The sequence below is a fragment of the Pleurodeles waltl genome, chromosome 3_1 (genome assembly GCF_031143425.1).
Source record: "Pleurodeles waltl isolate 20211129_DDA chromosome 3_1, aPleWal1.hap1.20221129, whole genome shotgun sequence".
In the NCBI taxonomy this organism is placed as follows: Eukaryota; Metazoa; Chordata; class Amphibia; order Caudata; family Salamandridae; genus Pleurodeles; species Pleurodeles waltl.
Window position 1 is genome coordinate 465,951,617 of NC_090440.1, and position 18,262 is coordinate 465,969,878.

At 42.9% G+C, this 18,262-nt stretch overlaps 1 protein-coding gene across 1 annotated transcript in view; it reads left to right on the forward strand.

The window, feature by feature from the left end:
- The window catches only part of KLHL25 (kelch like family member 25), a 295,338-nt gene that overhangs the window by 22,429 nt on the left and 254,647 nt on the right, over positions 1 to 18,262 (forward strand). The gene's annotated exons all lie outside the window — the stretch shown is intronic.

The window sequence follows — 18,262 nt, forward strand, 5'->3', positions numbered from 1 at the left end:
GGAGAAAGCCTTTGATTCTTTGGAGTGGTCCTACCTGTTTGAGTCCCTGCAGCGATTTGGTTTTGGCCCTCATTTCCTGCGCATGGTGAGACTGTTGTACACCTAGCCCGATTTAGGGTCAAGGTCGGCACAATCATTTCTAAGCCGGTGGAGGTGGGAAGGGGCACTCGGCAGGGCTGCCCTCTTTCTCCGCTGCTGTTCTCTCTGGCAATGGAGCCTTTGGCTGCAGAGCTTCGCAGGAGAGGAGAGGCATGGAGCATCCTGCTAGGCAATGGCCCCCACGTTACATCTTTATATGCAGACGCTCTTATCCTGTACCTCAGAGACATTGATAATGTCCCTATTAAAAATTGCGGACATTCTGCAGCAATTTGCTACTTTATCTGGATTACGTGTCAACTGGGCGAAATCTTGCCTCTTCCCCTTTGACCCTGACCTACCAGACCCGCGCCTGTACCTCTCAGGAGTTCGGGTACCGTGGCAACCCAGAACATTCCGATATTTGGGTATACATCTCTTCCACAAAGAGGAGGACCTGCATGACGGAAACCTCAGACGGACGGTGTTGTCCGTTCCCAGATGCATTTCTGGCAGACGCTGCCACTCTCAGTGGCAGGGAGGATTGCCCTCCTGAAGATGGTGGTACTCCCTCGTCTGCTATACTTCTTCTCCAATTTACCATACTATGTCCCAACCAGTTTCTGTAGAGAGTTGGAACCCAGAATAAGGGAGTTTATCTGGAACAAAGGCCAATTCAGAGTGGCGCTGAAGAAGCTCTACTCACCTCTGACCCGTGGCGGCCTGTCGGTACCCAATGTGGAACAGTATTACCTGGCTCACAGCTTCAGTGGGTGGCACGTTGGCTCTCTATCCTTCAGCTCTCTGACACGGCAACTAGTTTGCCACCCTGGACACTGTCACAAATCCTGAATCTCTTTCATCCCCTCACAAAAGCGAAGACACCTGTAGAGCTTTTACTAATTGTGGCACATCGCTGCTACCGCAGATGTCTGCGTCTTACATGCGTGACTGTTCCCCATGCTCCGGCACTGGCGTTGCTGGGCATACAGCGCGGTTCACGACCCATGTCCACTACCGAGCTGGGGCCTTGGCACGCTGCTGATCTATACACGCTGGGCGACCTCTATAACAACAGGCGACTTATACCATTTAACATACTGATAACAGAGACGGGCCTACCAACGGGACAGTTTCTGCTGTACAATTCACTGATAATGACTTTGTCGGTGTGGTGGGAGGGTAAATGGCAACTGAACCCCCAACACATTTATTAGATAAACATCCACAAGTTATGGGATAGGGCAGTCACCTGATACAGTGGTTCACTGACGAACTCAAAACGTACACGTCCCCACCGCGCTGCTCGTCAACTGGGAGGATGATTTGACCGAACCCTTTACTGACAAGGCATGGGAGGCGGAGTTATCCAGCCATGCTAATATTCCTCGCAACTCCAGAGTCTGCCTTATCCAGTTCTACATTCTTCACCGAGCTTACCTCACAGCAGCCCGCATTAGCACATACTTCTACCCTGTGGCCGCTGCTTGCCCCCGCTGTAAACTAATAGGGGCTTACATTTTACACATGCTGTGGTCCTGTCCCTCTTTACACCTTTACTGGCGTGGAATAACATTGTGTTTATCATCGTGCATGTCATGACCACTGTTATCTTCTTGGGAGTCCTGTCTTCTGGGTCTTTTCCCAAGAGACAAGAAACATAAAGCCTCCATGAGATTTTTGGACCTTGGAAGCCTACGGCCAAACGCTTAATCACTAGAAGGTGGAAAGCTGCCGACCCTCCACCTTTGATAGCGTGGAAGAACTCTTTCCTGGTATGGGCGGAGGCTGAGGGAGTAGCATTGAGGCGTGAGGACGCTATGGGTATGCGCAAATACCCCCATCTACTAGTTGGGATGTGATGCTGAACCTACTGCGTGACCTGGAACATGATGTAGGCGACGGAGATGCAGTTGTTCCCATCGCAGACTTTGCACTGGAATAGGCATCTTCTACACTGGAGCTAATAAAAGAGCCTTTGGTGTTGTCTGCCTACAAGGGTTACTTATACTTGGGCTCAGCTACTAACAGACCATATCATTGACGATCCTTGGGTATGAATGGAGTGACAAATAAGCAGCGGTGATGGGGGGCCTCCCTGGTCTGGTGGTTCGGGGATGTTAAGACCGGATTCCATGTTTAACTGTTTCACGCGTTATACTGTTTTGCCTATAACCAAGCTGTATCTGCAGGTTTATAAGCTGCTATTTGCATGCACATCCTACTGAGCAGCTATCTCGCAAGAGCTCATGATCTGTGAGAAAACCACTGACAGTCCGGAAATGCTGAATTCCAGCCTAATGTTGTCTTATCTACATTTGCTATACACAATGAACCCACTAATACTTTGTTGTTTGCCCGTGGCTATAATCCATGTAAACCACTCACGGTTCCTTGCTAAACGTATTATGTGTAAGTAGGTTTGAATGCACAAATTCTGTATCCAAAACATATGTCTGTATTGTGGTTTTCAGACTGTTCTTACACTTGAATATGTTCAATGGAAAACTTGATAACAATAATAAGATTCAAGCAAAAAACTGCACCTGGACCCTCCAGGAACTCTACAAACTGCAACAAAAAAGCAAAGACAACTTCTGCAACATTGTATCTTCAGCTCCTGCCAGCAACTGCAACTGTTTCCAGGCTGTGCATCCTCCGAGGAATGCCTATCTTCAGCCTGCACCAGAAGAATGAAAGAATCTCCCTTGGAGTGAAGGAGTCACTCACCTGCTTCAGCAGGCACCCCTCTCCAGCGATGACCGGTGGAGTGTCTCCCCTCTCCTGACGAAGTGCGTGGATCCAGCAACATAGGTGGTGGACTCAAGTGGTCCTGACGTCCAACTGTCCTACTTTGGTGGCAGTAAGAGCTTGCCTCCCCACACAAGACAGTACCCCGTGACTGTGTATTTTGCAGTTGCCAAGGCTTGTTGGCATCCTTCCACGAAGTTCTTTGTGCACTGTGCAGCTCCGGCTCCCAGCACTCCTTCCTGCGACACACAGCTTCCTGAGTGGTTCTCCGGTGGCATGGGATCCCTTTGAGTAGTGCTGCATGGGCCTCCTTTTGCACCTTCTTTGTCCCAGTGCTGTGGAACTCCTGTGCACGCTGCCCGGTCTTCTGAGGGCTCTGAGTTGCTGAGAGTCTCATCTGACTCCTGGTCCTGGGTAGAGTCCAGCAGGTCCCTCCTGGTCCTGGGCAGCGCCTATTTCCGTTAACCGCGAGCTTTGCGTGTGCCAAGGTTTGCTGGCGGAATCCAGCGACAAAAGCTGTACCAAACAGTAACCTACATCCGTCTTCTTGGGTGCAGTACTGATTGTTGTTCTTCACTGGTGGTTCTTCTTTTGCACCTTCATCTGGGTTAGCAGGGGCACCTTCTCTCCCTGGACTCTTCTGTGCTTCTTGGACTTGGTCCCCTTCTTCCACAGGTCGTCAGGTCCAGGAATCCATTGTTGGTGTCTTGCAGTCTCTACTGGTTCTTGCATAATCTTTTTTCCCGTGTTTTTATGTGTTCTCGGAAAGTTACTGTGATTTATTCCTGCTTTTCTAGGCTCTGGGGTGGGTTCTATTACTTACCTTTCGTGTTTTCTAATACTCCCAGCGCCTTCTACACAGTACACTTGCCTAGGTGGGAAACACTTTCACATTCCACTTCCTTAGTATATGGTTTGTGTTCCCCGTAGGCCTATTTCAAACTATTGTGATCTTCACTATTTGCAATGTTTTCTAACTGTTTTTACAGCTATTTCTGAATATTAGTGTATATAATTTGTGTATTACTTACCTCCTAAGGTAGTATAGTCTTCATGATATTTTTGGCATTTGTGTCACCAAAATAAAGTACCTATATTTTTGTAACACTGAGTATTTTCTTTCATGTGTGTGAGTACTGTGTGACTACAGTGGTATTGCTTGAGCTTTGCATGTCTCCTAGATAAGTCGTGGCTGCTCAGCTACAGCTGCCCCTAGAGAGCCTGGCTTCTAGACACTGCCTACATTTCACTATTAAGGGATAACTGGACCTGGTATAAGGTGTAAGTACCTTAGGTGCCCACTACAAACCAGGCCAGCCTCCTACACTTCCTGCTTTTGGGAGCTCTGATATTTCATCCTTATAAACATAATCATTGGAGGAGCTTCCATAGCTGTTTGTGTCCTCTATTCTCCTGCTGTTCCATCACATTGTAGTTAGACTGTAACTGAGACAACACTCATGATCAGTATCTGGCTTGTTGAAACCAGAATGTTTGGGGTTTCAAGTAGCTGTGGAAGTCTTCATCGTAACTAATTTTCACTGTCCCTGACATCCTGTCAACTGCATGACTGCCTGAGCAGAGTTATTAGGAGTGGGCTCATGATCCACGGTCATTATCAGAACCATGTCCTTGTGCAAGCATCTTTTGGATCTGGTCTGGGTCGTGGTTGTGATGGTATCACATGCTTTTTGAGGTGGCTTCTGTGTGGTCTCTATATCAGTATCTTGGAAACCGTTATTAAAACAGTGATCACTTGAACTACATTAAATAAAGTCTAGATTCTTCTAGAGACAAGGAATTGAGAACTGTGCTCTTACCTTACTGCTGACAATAGGAGCCAAATGTGAGGGGAACACTACAGCTCCTTTGAGTACAAAACTGTAAATCCTCATAGACATTCTTTGATGCAAACATTCAAAACATGCACACCCGTACCTCTCCTGAAATCTTTCACAGGTCCACCCATGTTCACCCATCTCCCTGTAGATACCTGGGAGATGTGGAAGAAGGCTGGTTTAAATTTTTCCAGGTAGTAAGAAAACAGATACCTGATTTAAAGCAACTGATTGAAAATAAATAATCTTGAATATAGAGTCCTTGGAGCAATCCGCCATCTTCATGATATCCTCAAATTTAGCTCCCACCTAATAGGCCTTTAACTTGTTTGCCTCGTTCATCTGCTGTGCCCCCCAAGTCGTTCACATTCACTCCGGTTTGCTGCACAGTCCATTTCACTTACCTACCAAAGTGGGACAATGGTTTGAAAAGGGTGATTAAAAGCAGTAAACAGCTGCTGTACTGCGTATGGTCCTCAGCATATTGTTCTCTTCTTATTCTCCTTCCTGTATTTGACCAGACAAAGCTTTAGTTTATCTGGAAAGTCATGTAAGATAGATAGATATATATATATATATATATATATATATATACCCATATAGGAAGTTGTTCTGGCATTTCTTCATCATAAAATGCCAAGATCCACTCTTGGGAGAACAACAAATACAATACATTAAGGGCCCTTAAATCTTAAACCTTGTGGAATCAAGCAAAGTATTGTTGTTGGGCTGCTCAAACTACAACCTGAATACCTTGTTACCATCTCACAGGAATGAGAACCTGGGGCAGGTGGACCAGGTTCTCTGACCCGTTTAAGATTTGACAAAACAGCTGTTCTTCCACATACATCACAGATGTGTTCCATTTTGAAATAGCTGACCTAGGCGATTTTATCATCTTGCACATTTTCCTCTTTTAAATGAGCTTTGACAAGCAGCTCAGTACAGTTGCTGAAGAGAGATGCAGATTGCTTCCAAAGGACTGTCTAGATCATCTATTTTATGCAGATCAGTAACTCTTTAAGTGCTTGATGTGGGCCTTGCATTTCTCTGAATGTCCTAGGAAATCTCATATCTCCTGGAAATCCTCCACTAGTGGCATTGACCCATCCATTACCAGAGCATGATGTTCCCTCCCTTTTGACCAGCTAGCAGATCTTATGAAGAAGGAAGACTAAAGAAGCAGCAGAATTTCAGGAGTTCTAAAAACATGGCTGGTGTCATGCATCCCAATGACAACTGGATCAACTTGATTTCTTGCTCCCCCACCTATCTTAATGCCCCAGTTGTCAACCTGAAGAGGAGAAAAGCACATTTTACCTCTATACCCCAAACATACAGGACGGCATCTGTGTCCACTGATAAAAGACTGGCCTCCAGCTGTCACACCTTCAGCTATGAAGAACACCAATACACCTCCTGATTTTTCTGTTACAGTAGGCAATCAACCCTGACTGAGATCTGGGGTTGTTGACAGTAATGCTAGAAGTTGTTTAGCTGTTGAGTGTCATTTTCTACTGCTGTCACATTGTTCATCTCCAGAAGAACACAGCACTGCACAGTGTTCCTCATTAGGCATGTTATTGCAAAAGAGCCAGCTCGTAAATGTGCATGTCTAGCTCCCGCCTCAATTACTTGCTTTGTATCGATATTTGTCCTCAGTGTGTCTTTTAACTGGTGCAAATGGCAACTGATTGCACTGTCAGGTCTGGGGCTTCCCCAGAAATAGCATCTCCATGGTAGGTGTCTACATACTCTAGCTGCTAGTTAAGTTCCTATAGAGCCTCTTCACACAATGCAATATATTTACAGTACACCAGATCCTGTTGTGAATGTTGAATCATCAATCGCTGCAGATCCCTGAAATTTGGAGGTTTTGGGAAAATCACATGAATTCATGTTGGTAGGAGTCCCACTAGAAGAGTTTGTTCTCTAAGGGAGAAAGAATACCTCCAACTTGTCTACCGTGTAAGTAGTTTGACTGTGTTTACCTTTCTTATCTGCAAAACTGACCCTTAGCTTCAGAGTTTGTCACAAAACCCAGACACTTCCAGGGACTGTTGGTGGCCAAAGTATATGTTGACACAGCTAACCCTTAACTTATTTCTTCAGTAATTAAAGTATTCTTAAGGTGCTCAGCAAAAGGGAGGGGTAGCCACACCATTGCCCCTGAAATTCAGGATCACCCCAAAATGTTATACATAAGTCCTAAGCAATTGAAAGAACAAGTGTAGAGTCTTGTCCGGTCTATTTATACTACGGTTCGTTATTTCCTTTCCTTCTTCAAAACACCTAGCAAACGTGTTTCGTGTGGCATCATCACCTGGACTTTCTCAGGGCTTTAAACAAAAACTCTGTTATTGAAAGTAGGTTTTTCTGAATTTCAGCTCTTTGAAGTAATAATGTTTGTACATAAACTCTGGTATGAAAAGTAGGTTTCTATGAATTTCATCTCTTTTAAGTAATAATGTGTGTGGTACCCATGTCTTGCTAATGCATCAAATAAAAAAAATAATCTGTCTATAGGTTCCAGTTTTGAATAAAAAGTGTAATCAATAATATTTTTTCATGTATTCCTATTTATCAGATAGACTTAAAAATAGGCTTTTGAGTGAGCCTAAGTTTCACACAGCTTTCAAAGTATAGTAGCAACTGTTTACAGCATCCCAATGTGAAGTAACATATTTATCTGGTTAGATGTCTTAAAGAAGGAAATAAAATAACCAACATTTGGATAAGACTAGATTAAACTTTACGCGTGTTCTATCAAGTGCTCACAGTGACTAAAGTGAAATATTTTGGGGTAATCCTGGACTTCCAGTAGCTGAGCAGCCTGTTACTGCCAATTTTTACGCACTGTATTTTTAATCCCTTGTTCTGTAGGAGGTTTATCGCCAGGAGCACCTGTTGAGCTAGTACAACATTTTGCAGTATGAAAATCATGTCCTGTATGTTTACTGTTATGGACACTTCTGGCTTTCATGAAACTCACAACATTCTTGCGTAGTTGAAGTAAGCGCCAGGGAATCCAGTTGAGCCTTAACTATAGACTGAAATTTCCCCTGCTTGTGTAGCTCTTGTAAACTAAAGAAACTTATGGTGTGGTTCTTAAAACTGAGCCACAAGGTATATGTCTTTAAACCTCCACATATCCTGAATAGATGGATGCCTTCTATCTTGAAGTGCCATATAAAATCCAACAACCTGAGTTTATCCTTTCTTTTCATCTAGGAATATATTGCTTATGAATCTCCTTGCATGAATACTTGCTTGTACGATTTCCCTTTTCACCCGTTTGAGTGACAAATGCTTGACCTTTGCATCGTTCTTCCACAGAATTAAGATGATTACAGGGGGGTCTTGTCTTGAGGTCAATTCTTTTTTGAGCCTGTAAAATTGTACTGTTTGTAGTACAAGTATGTACTGCAGGTGTATTGCAAAATATTCCACCATTTCTACAAAGAGCACCAACTTTTCCCTGCTAGCGGCCCATTTGCATATGTGAAGACCCCCATTATAAGCCATTGTGCTCTTTTCTATGGTCTACCTTGGCTCACACAGACTTCCAAGAAGAAGAAAAGGTCTTGCTTCTTTCTGCTAATGCTAGTAGTATCCTCTTTCCTAGAAAAGATCCCTGTTTGGCATGGAAGTTTCTGCCTCAGCTGGCCCCAGTAAAAACCTTTTGAGGCAAAAAACCTCTTCCGCCAGGTTGGGTATACTTCAGTGCCTTGTTAATGCCCATAAAATCAGATCTTCCCTCAATACCTCTCACAGTTTCTGCTTCCATGACAGTCAGTTCTTTCAAGTTGGAGACTTCATTATGCCTTTTGGTATAAAAGGGTGAGTTTGCATTGCCTAACAGAAACTCTCCTCCCAGCTAGATGTGCATCTCGATGAACTGGTTCACACTTTCTTTGGCTTCTTCTTCCAAGTCTAGGACCTTGGCCGAGGGGCCTATCACATTCAGGAGTGTGTGGTTCAACTCCATCAGGCTCACTTAATCCGTCGTTTTGCATCTTTGGTCTTATTTATACAATTTAGGTGAGCATTTTGAGATCTACGTCTGTCACATGCTTTTATGTTTGTTCTCCAGCATTTCACCTTCAGTCTATGATGCACTTACCTCTGTAGTGGTTTGTTAAATCACATTTTCCAGTGTTTTGCTGTATTTCAGAGTGAGAGGAGACAAAATGAAAGGAATGCCAGGGATTCAGTACTCTTAGTCTGAGTAATGAATTTATTAAGGCTCTTCTCATGGTTCGTACAGGGAAAGCATAACGTGAGCGTTTAGATCAAATGCAGCAACACAAAGCTAAGCTAAAAATAAGAATTAAAAATGCATCACCATAGGGTTGACCTAGACATCATCTCTTAACCAGCTTCAAGTTGTGAACCCAAACGACTGCGAAAAGAGAGAACTACCCACAGTGGGATCCGACTAAGGTGTCCCCTCCCGGAAATGAGTTCTGTCTCACCCTGGTCATCAAGTTTCCCTCTTTAATATACTTTAGACAAGTTGGAGAGGAGAATTCTAAAAACTCCCCCTCCCATACAGTAAGTTTTTGTTCAAACACTGGCTGTTCAAGGTCAGTGTTGAAAGAGCGCATTTAGAGATTGGCCACATCCCAAGGTGCGCTCCGAAGACCAAACCGTTCCCTGCTGTACCATAAACATTCTCTGGTACATCCTCATTTCTCCCTCATTCCTCCATGTTATGTCTGTGCCTTGGTGAGAAAGAGTGAGAGGAGTGAAAAACATGTTTTGTATAAGTTGTGCGCGGAAAAATACCTGCACCACCAATATGACGGTGTTTGTAGCTAAGCTAATCACAAAATGGAGTCAGTGGTTGAGATGGAGCTTGGGGTAAAATACAGATAGCATTACAGCCAGTGTCTTGCTATGCTCTCAGATAAGGTCCTGTCCTCCGGCATGAACATTTTGTCCTCTTCGTCCTCTACAAATTAGAATCTGATGAGCTTCCTAGAAAAAGAGTACGCTAGGGATTGACATTAATGTCTCGCCAAGACTCTGTGTTGATTTCAGCTTAAGTGGAGGTGTTGTCTTTATCTTGGAGCCATTATCATGGCCCTTGGATGCACTCTCATGCAACCTTAAGCTATTTTTACAGTCTTGCTGAATGGAGGGTCGTTTTAGCCTGCCGAGTTTCTCCTGAAGAATGCTTCCTTTAGCTCGTCAAAAGGATAACTATGAAAAGAATGTCTGCTGTCTGTATTATCCTGTAACTGAGAGAAGTGTGTCTTCCTTTTGCTTGTTCCTGCACCCAAGCCTCAATACTTCCTTCTTGAGCTGGGTGCCCCTCTAGGTGGGGGGTAGGGTGAGGCACAAACTTAGGCAACATCTTGAGACTATCCTGCAAATCGTGTCATCCATAAAGTCTTTTTAAGCCCGCTTGAACTTCAGGACCAGAACTGAATGACACATATCACACTCTTTCATTGCCACACTAGGGAGAACACATATAAGCTTTGTTCTTTTAATACAAAGTATGAAAACTGGCTATATAAGTATATACATTGGTATTGTTTATGTACAATATGTAAAATTGTTTTTAGATCAATGTACTGTATTTCCATTGATGGTTGTGAATATACAACATATCTAAATTGCTTGCCAATATGTGTAATATTGTTGGCTGAATGTATTTGGTCACAGAATGTATTTCTTCACGTAACACTTGTAGCACCTTCAGTGTTGAGACATGTCGCAGGTGACACACAGATTAACTGTCACTCAGATTAACTGTCACTGTATATTAACAACCAGTAATTACAATAGCCTACTGTCATATGCAATGATTAAAAGAAATATGTTCTTTATGTCTTGAATTCAGAACAAAATCTATACTCCTGGGCCTAGTACTAATCAGTGGCTGCCCACCTTTGTAACACTTAAAGTTCTCTAAAGCGACAAAAAGAAAATATTCATACATGATCTTTTTTTTATGATTTGTTACAAACATTGTATTACTAGTGAAAATAAATGTTTTCCTTCCTGGCTTAACACTGAAAAACAGCCGTAAAGCTCAGCATCCAACCTTTCCTAATGCCTTTCTAAATGTGTAACAAGCTGTAGCAGATTAAAAATGTTTTTTAATTTGTTTCAAATTTAAAGTCTAATTTCGAACTGTGAGTGAAGTTCAGTTTTGTAACCTCAACTCATCTGTAAATCCAGGTAGTTTATATTTGAACAGAATATTTGTATTTATGTGCTTACAAATCTTTTATTAGTACTGTTGTGTGTCTTAAGGCTATGTGGAACACTTCAGCACACTGGTGTTTCGGTAGGTTGCGTTAACAGCGTTGTGGGAAAAGCTTATTATAAAGAAAGTCTAGTGAAGATAGGAAAACAGGGTTAACCCAGGTCTGTTTACTTGAAATTCAAGCCCTTTTACAGATCTTTGGATATATGTGAGTTCAGCATTTCTGCTGTAAAAAAAAATCCTCTTTAGTTTGATTAAATACACTAAACATTTGCTCCATGTATAATAAATCTAGCCCACATATAGGGTACACATGATCAATGTATGATTTGCCTCTTAGTTTACTAATAGCTTTGCCATCAGGGCAGAAGTGTTTCTCAGTTTATGTTTAAACACTCTTAAATACATTAATAAAGCATGATGTGGTAGCGCACTGTCATTTACAGACAGTAAATTTCAAAGAAATATCCAAAAACCTTCCCACTAACTTGCAGCTTTACTCATAAAACTATATAGTATAGTAACAATAATCTGTGAAAATTAGGTTTCAGAAAACATTCCATTTGCACATCACCAAGTAGAGTGTTCTCTTTTTTTCATCCTATTAAAATATATTTTTTTCATCACACAGAAGTTCAAAAAGTGGTCTTTCACAGCTACTGAAATATATTTTGAAATGTTTGTAAAGTTGACTTAGTTATATAAATGTTGTGTGTAGGAAAAACCTGATACCAAAAGCCTTTAATTTCACATAGGTCAGAGAGTTCACCTTACAAAATTCTGGAACTCTGCAGTCACAAGGAAAAGTATTTGCATTGCAAGAAGACAACCTGACCTTTGACCTCTGTCTCTGAACACTGAGCAAATGTGACAAGAATAAGGTTGAAAGGCACTTTAATTGCTAATTCAGTTTCTGACTGAAGAGAACACCTGCTCTTTGTCCACTTGCCAGAAGGGGTGAGTAGGATCTAAAAATAACTCCACCTTGAATGGTCGAGTAGATTTTCAAGCCCTGCATACATTCTAGAATTGCTTGACTAGCCTTTAGCTTACATCATAGCAGATCTCTTTCTTTTCACCAAACAATAAAAATGGATTGACCAATCAATGTGAAAATGATATAAAACTAATACAACTGAACTATAATATACCAAAAGCACAAACAATAATATAATAATGTTTGAATGACACATTAAGATTCCTGAAGAATATTGTTCACACCTATAAAGTGAAATGAGATAATGTTCACATGGAAGCTAAGAAATACATTATAATCCTGAAGATCAGTAGGTGGTCTTCAAACTCTTCTCTGATGCTGCATGAACCACCACTTTCATTAGAAGAGAAGTAGTTAAAAGATTCTCTCTTGTTAATCTCTTCATCCTTCACAAACATTATACCTGAACACCCATCATCCGGTTTGCTCATGCATTCACCTCCTTTTTGATACAACACCACATTCATCTTTAAGTGACCTTAACAAAATAGTGACCTTATTATTTGTGGTGGACTTCCATCCACCTCAATTAGTAATTCAGTTTTTTATACAAACTAAAGTAGTCACACACATTTTCTTTCTATTTAAAAGGTTTTTTCATAGAATAAGTTTTTTTTATTTTTCAGTAAAACACATCAGAGTTTTAGCGGTGCCCCATCTACCTTTTCCCAGAGTACTATCTACCACCTTAGACCCTGTGAAAGCCACCTGTCTCTGAGTGGCATAAGTCCTTACCATGCAGTGACACCCCATTGTATGTAATCTTAATTTACATATAGTCACATTATGGCAACTAAACACAGAGTAGTCCCTCTTTCTTTTTTATCAAAAATTATAAAGCATAGCTGTTCTTCATGTCCCATTGGTTGCCTATTACTAACACACGTTGCACATTCACGCACTGTTTGCACTTTTCATCACTACACAAAAATCAGTAAGGGTTGGAGAATGTCATGTGTCAGTTATGCAGTCTACGAGGCTGGGGTCTACAAGAGTTGTAGTTGCACTGAAGTTAGGCAGTCACACCTGCTCCAAATGCCTGCTCTGACAACGTCTTACCCAACCTTTTCAGGTGAGAATCTGGGGTTTAAAGTGCACAGTTGCGAGCAGCTCAATCAGATCTTAGTATTTGTAAGGAGTGAAGGTCTCAACAAGTCTCTCAGGCATTTCGAGAGGTGGCAAATATTAAAGGGCGTGTGTAATTTAGGATGTTCTTCCCACACAGGCACAAAGCACCCCACCACCTATCAAAGATATGAATTCAGGTGAAGATCCAGAATATGAAGTGCACAAATTTCAGCCAGCTTCTTACAGTCCCTGAAATTGCACAATTCTTCAACAGTAAGAATTATCAGAATCTCCATGTTAACACACTAGGGTAAGCAAAGACTGTTTGGGTGGGCAGAGAGAGGGGCTGGAGAAGCTAGTCACTTAGAAGATGAACTGCTAGTGCTGCTATTACTTTAAATATATACAGCTCCCTCCATACAGGCATCAGGCGTCCTATCAGATGAGGATCTAGGATTGAAAGCGCTCTCCAGTGTGCTACAAGACAATCTTCTATACATTTTGTTACAGCTTAACATTTTTAATAATAATCTACATTTGTATTTGAACAGAGATTTGCAGTGGATAATCACAACTGATGGTAGGCATTAGCTGTCAACAATGAAAAGCCAATAATTGCAAAACATGAAAACCTCTCTAAACCACAAAAGTTGTGAGGTTTGTTCAGAACAGAACATCAAAATAATAGCTTGTGCTCAAAACAATCTAAAAAATGTTAGATGGTGTACAAAAATGTTTGTTGCCAGTGCAAGTATCAACAAACATAAAGGACACAACCACTTTTTCCAGTGTGGATGTATTGCAGTATAATCTCATAGTGTTTTTTTAATGAAGTACTGATCAGAAGTTAAAAAATAGTAAATAAAACAAAATCAATTAACCCCTTCGCTGCCAGGCCTTTTCCCCCTCCTGTGCCAGGCCTTTTTTTGCCTATTTGGGGCAGTTCGCGCTTAGGCCCTCATACCTTTTTGTCCACATAAGCTAACCAAGCCAAATTTGCGTCCTTTTTTTCCAACATCCTAGGGATTCTAGAGGTACCCAGACTTTGTGGGCTCCCCTGAAGGAGGCCAAGAAATTGGCCAAAATACAGTGAAAATTTCGTTTTTTTCAAAAAAAATTGAAAAAGTGGCTGCAGAAGAAGGCTTGTGGTTTTTCCCCTGAAAATGGCATCAACAAAGGGTTTGCGGTGCTAAACTCAGCAGCTTCCCAGCTTTCAGGAACAGGCAGATTTGAATCAGAAAACCCAATTTTTCAACACAATTTTGGCATTTTACTGGGGCATACCCCATTTGTGCAATTTTTTGTGCTTTCAGCCTCCTTCCAGTCAGTGATAGTACACAAAGGGAGAGTATAAGGGAGTAAGAAAAGGCACCCATCGTACTCGACTCCCCAAACACAATACTAAGTCACAAAAGAGAGTACGGGGTTTTTGAAAATATAAATGGACTGGAAGTGTGCTAATTGCGTCACCATGCCAGTCCTAAATCTCAACTAGAGATACAACGCGGGGTGGTTCACGGTCTGTAGAGGGGGATTTCCTTTACGGAGTAGGTGGTCTCACACACTATATAGTGTCATGCTTCATCATATGACCACCTAGCCCCACCCAGGTAGGGCAATACCACCTGGGCGGACTCAACCTCGCTGTTAAAGGAACAGGAGGGAGTGCGTAAATTTAGTTAGATTTCTGGAAAAATAGGGATCCAGCTATGGTATGGGAATAAAAACACCTACTCAGATACCAGGGTGAGTTTTAATAGAAGGTTCTGTGTGGTGTGTTTAAAAGGAATGGGAGACCAGTGTGAGAACAATGACTCAAAAGGTCACCTATCTAGCCGACATGTTTCTGCCCTTGTGATTGAGCTATGGAGGGTCTCTGGGCATTCATCAGGGCGTTGGATCCCTGTTGCGGAGGCTAATAGCGCGCTGCAGTTTAATTCGTAATAGGAAAAAACGTGGGAAGGGAAGGAAGGGCCTACCTTAGCCAAGGGAATACCTGGGGAGAACCTATGGTAAATACAATAACAGACCAAAATTGGCAGTGAGAAAGATAATTCACGGCAAACCACGGCACACGTGACAAAATATCATGCATAACACAACAGTAATGATTGCAGATAGAACGGTCGCAGCAATGCAGGTTATGCGCGGCGATTGGTAGGTCAGGGAAGACAATTCCTTACCCTAACAAAAAAGGCTACTAGCCTCTGGTATCCTGGAGAGGGAGCGTCCCCTTAATAACTGCCAATTTTGGTCTGTTATTGTATTTACCATAGGTTCTCCCCAGGTATTCCCTTGGCTAAGGTAGGCCCTTCCTTCCCTTCCCACGTTTTTTCCTATTACGAATTAAACTGCAGCGCGCTATTAGCCTCCGCAACAGGGATCCAACGCCCTGATGAATGCCCAGAGACCCTCCATAGCTCAATCACAAGGGCAGAAACATGTCGGCTAGATAGGTGACCTTGTGAGTCATTGTTCTCACACTGGTCTCCCATTCCTTTTAAACACACCACACAGAACCTTCTATTAAAACTCACCCTGGTATCTGAGTAGGTGTTTTTATTCCCATAGCATAGCTGGATCCCTATTTTTCCAGAAATCTAACTAAATTTACGCACTCCCTCCTGTTCCTTTAACAGCGAGGTTGAGTCCGCCCAGGTGGTATTGCCCTACCTGGGTGGGGCTAGGTGGTCATATGATGAAGCATGACACTATATAGTGTGTGAGACCACCTAGTCCGTAAAGGAAATCCCCCTCTACAGACCGTGAACCACCCCGCGTTGTATCTCTAGTTGAGATTTAGGACTGGCATGGTGACGCAATTAGCACACTTCCAGTCCATTTATATTTTCAAAAACCCCGTACTCTCTTTTGTGACTTCCTTCCAGTCAGTGACAGGAATGGTCATGAAACCAATGCTGGATCCCAGAAACCTAAACATTTCTGAAAAGTAGACAAAATTCTGAATTCAGCAAGGGGTCATTTGTGTAGATCCTACAAGGGTTTCCTACAGAAAATAACAGCTGAAAAAGAAAAATATTGAAATTGAGGTGAAAAAAACATCAATTTTTCTCTACGTTTTACTCTGTAACTTTTCCCTGCAATGTCAGATTATCGAAAGCAATATACCGTTACGTCTGCTGGACTCCTCTGGTTGCGGGGATATATAGGGTTTGTAGGTTCATCAAGAACCCGAGGAACCCAGAGCCAATAAATGAGCTGCACCCTGCAGTGCGTTTTCATTCTATACCGGGTATACAGCAATTCATTTGCTGAAATATAAGGGGAAAAAAATTGCTATCAAGAAAACCTTTGCATTTCCAAAAAGGGCACAAGATAAGGTGTTGAGGAGCAGTGGTTATTTGCACATCTCTGAATTCCGGGGTGACCATAGTAGCACGTGAATTACAGGGAATTTCTCAAATAGATGTCTTTTTTACACGCACTCCTATATTTGGAAGGAAAAAATGTAGAGAAAGACAAGGGGCAATAGTACTTGTTTTGCTAATCTATGTTCCCCCAAGTCTCCCGATAAAAATGGTACCTCACTTGTGTGGGTAGGCCTAGCACCCGCGACAGGATATGCCCCAAAACACAACGTGGACACATCACAGAAAACAGAGCTGTTTTTAGCAAAGTGACTACCTGTAGATTTTGGCCTCTAGCTCAGCCGCCACCTAGGGAAACCTACAAAACCTGTGCATTTCTGAAAACTAGAGACCTAGGGGAATCCAAGGAGGGGTGACTTGTGTGGCTCGGACCAGGTTCTGTTACCCAGAATCCTTTGCAAACCTCAAAATGTGGCTAAAAAAACACATGTTCCTCACATTTCTGTGGCAGAAAGTTCTGGAATCTGAGAGGAGCCACAAATTTCCTTCCACCCAGCGTTCCCCCACGTCTCCCGATAAAAATGATACCTCACTTGTGTGGGTAGGCCTAGCACCCGCGACAGGATATGCCCCAAAACACAACGTGGACACATCACAGAAAACAGAGCTGTTTTTAGCAAAGTGACTACCTGTAGATTTTGGCCTCTAGCTCAGCCGCCACCTAGGGAAACCTACCAAACCTGTGCATTTCTGAAAACTAGAGACCTAGGGGAATCCAAGGAGGGGTGACTTGTGTGGCTCGGACCAGGTTCTGTTACCCAGAATCCTTTGCAAACCTCAAAATTTGGCTAAAAAAAACACGTGTTCCTCACATTTCTGTGGCAGAAAGTTCTGGAATCTGAGAGGAGCCACAAATTTCCTTCCACCCAGCGTTCCCCCAAGTCTCCCGATAAAAATGATACCTCACTTGCGTGGGTAGGCCTAGCGCCGGCGACAGGAAACACCCCAAAGCGCAACGTGGACACATCCTAAATTTTGGAAAAAAACAGAGGTGTTTTTTGCGAAGTGCCTACCTGTAGATTTTGGCCTCTAGCTCAGCCGGCACCTAGGGAAACCTACCAAACCTGTGCATTTCTGAAAACTAGAGACCTAGGGGAATCCAAGGAGGGGTGACTTGGGGGCTCGGACCAGGTTCTGTTACCCAGAATCCTTTGCAAACCTCAAAATTTGGCTAAAAATACACATGTTACTCACATTTCTGTGGCAGAAAGTTCTGGAATCTGAGAGGAGCCACAAATTTCCTTCTACCCAGCGTTCCCCCAAGTCTCCCGATAAAAATGATACCTCACTTGTGTGGGTAGGACTAGCGCCCACGAAAGGAAAGGGCCCAAAACACAACGTGGACACATCACATTTTTTTATAAAAAGCAGTGCCTACCTGTGGATTTTGGCCTGTAGCTCAGCCGACACCTGAGGAAACCTAGCAAACCAGTGCATTTTTGAAAACTAGAAACCCAGGGGAATCCAAGATGGGGTGACTTGCGGGGCTCTGACCAGGTTATGTTACCCAGAATCCTTTGCAAACATCAAAATTTGGCCCAAAAAACACTTTTTCCTCTCATTTCGGTGACAGAAAGTTCTGGAATCTGAGAGGAGCCACAAATTTCCTTCCACCCAGCGTTCCCCTAAGTCTCTCGATAAAAATGGTACATCACTTCTGTGGGTAGGCCTAGCGCCCACAAAAGGAAGTGGCCCAAAACACAACGTGGACACAACATATTTTTTCACAGAAAACAGAGGTGTTTTTTGCAAGGTGCCTACCTCGGTGTTTGGCCTGTAGCTCAGCCGGCCCCAGGGGGGGGGGGGGCAGAAATGCCCTAAAATAAATTTGCCCCCCCAACCCCCACCCTCCCCCGCCGGGAGCGACCCTTGCCTACGGGGTCGCTCCCCCTGCGTGACATTGGCACCAAAAAACAAATCC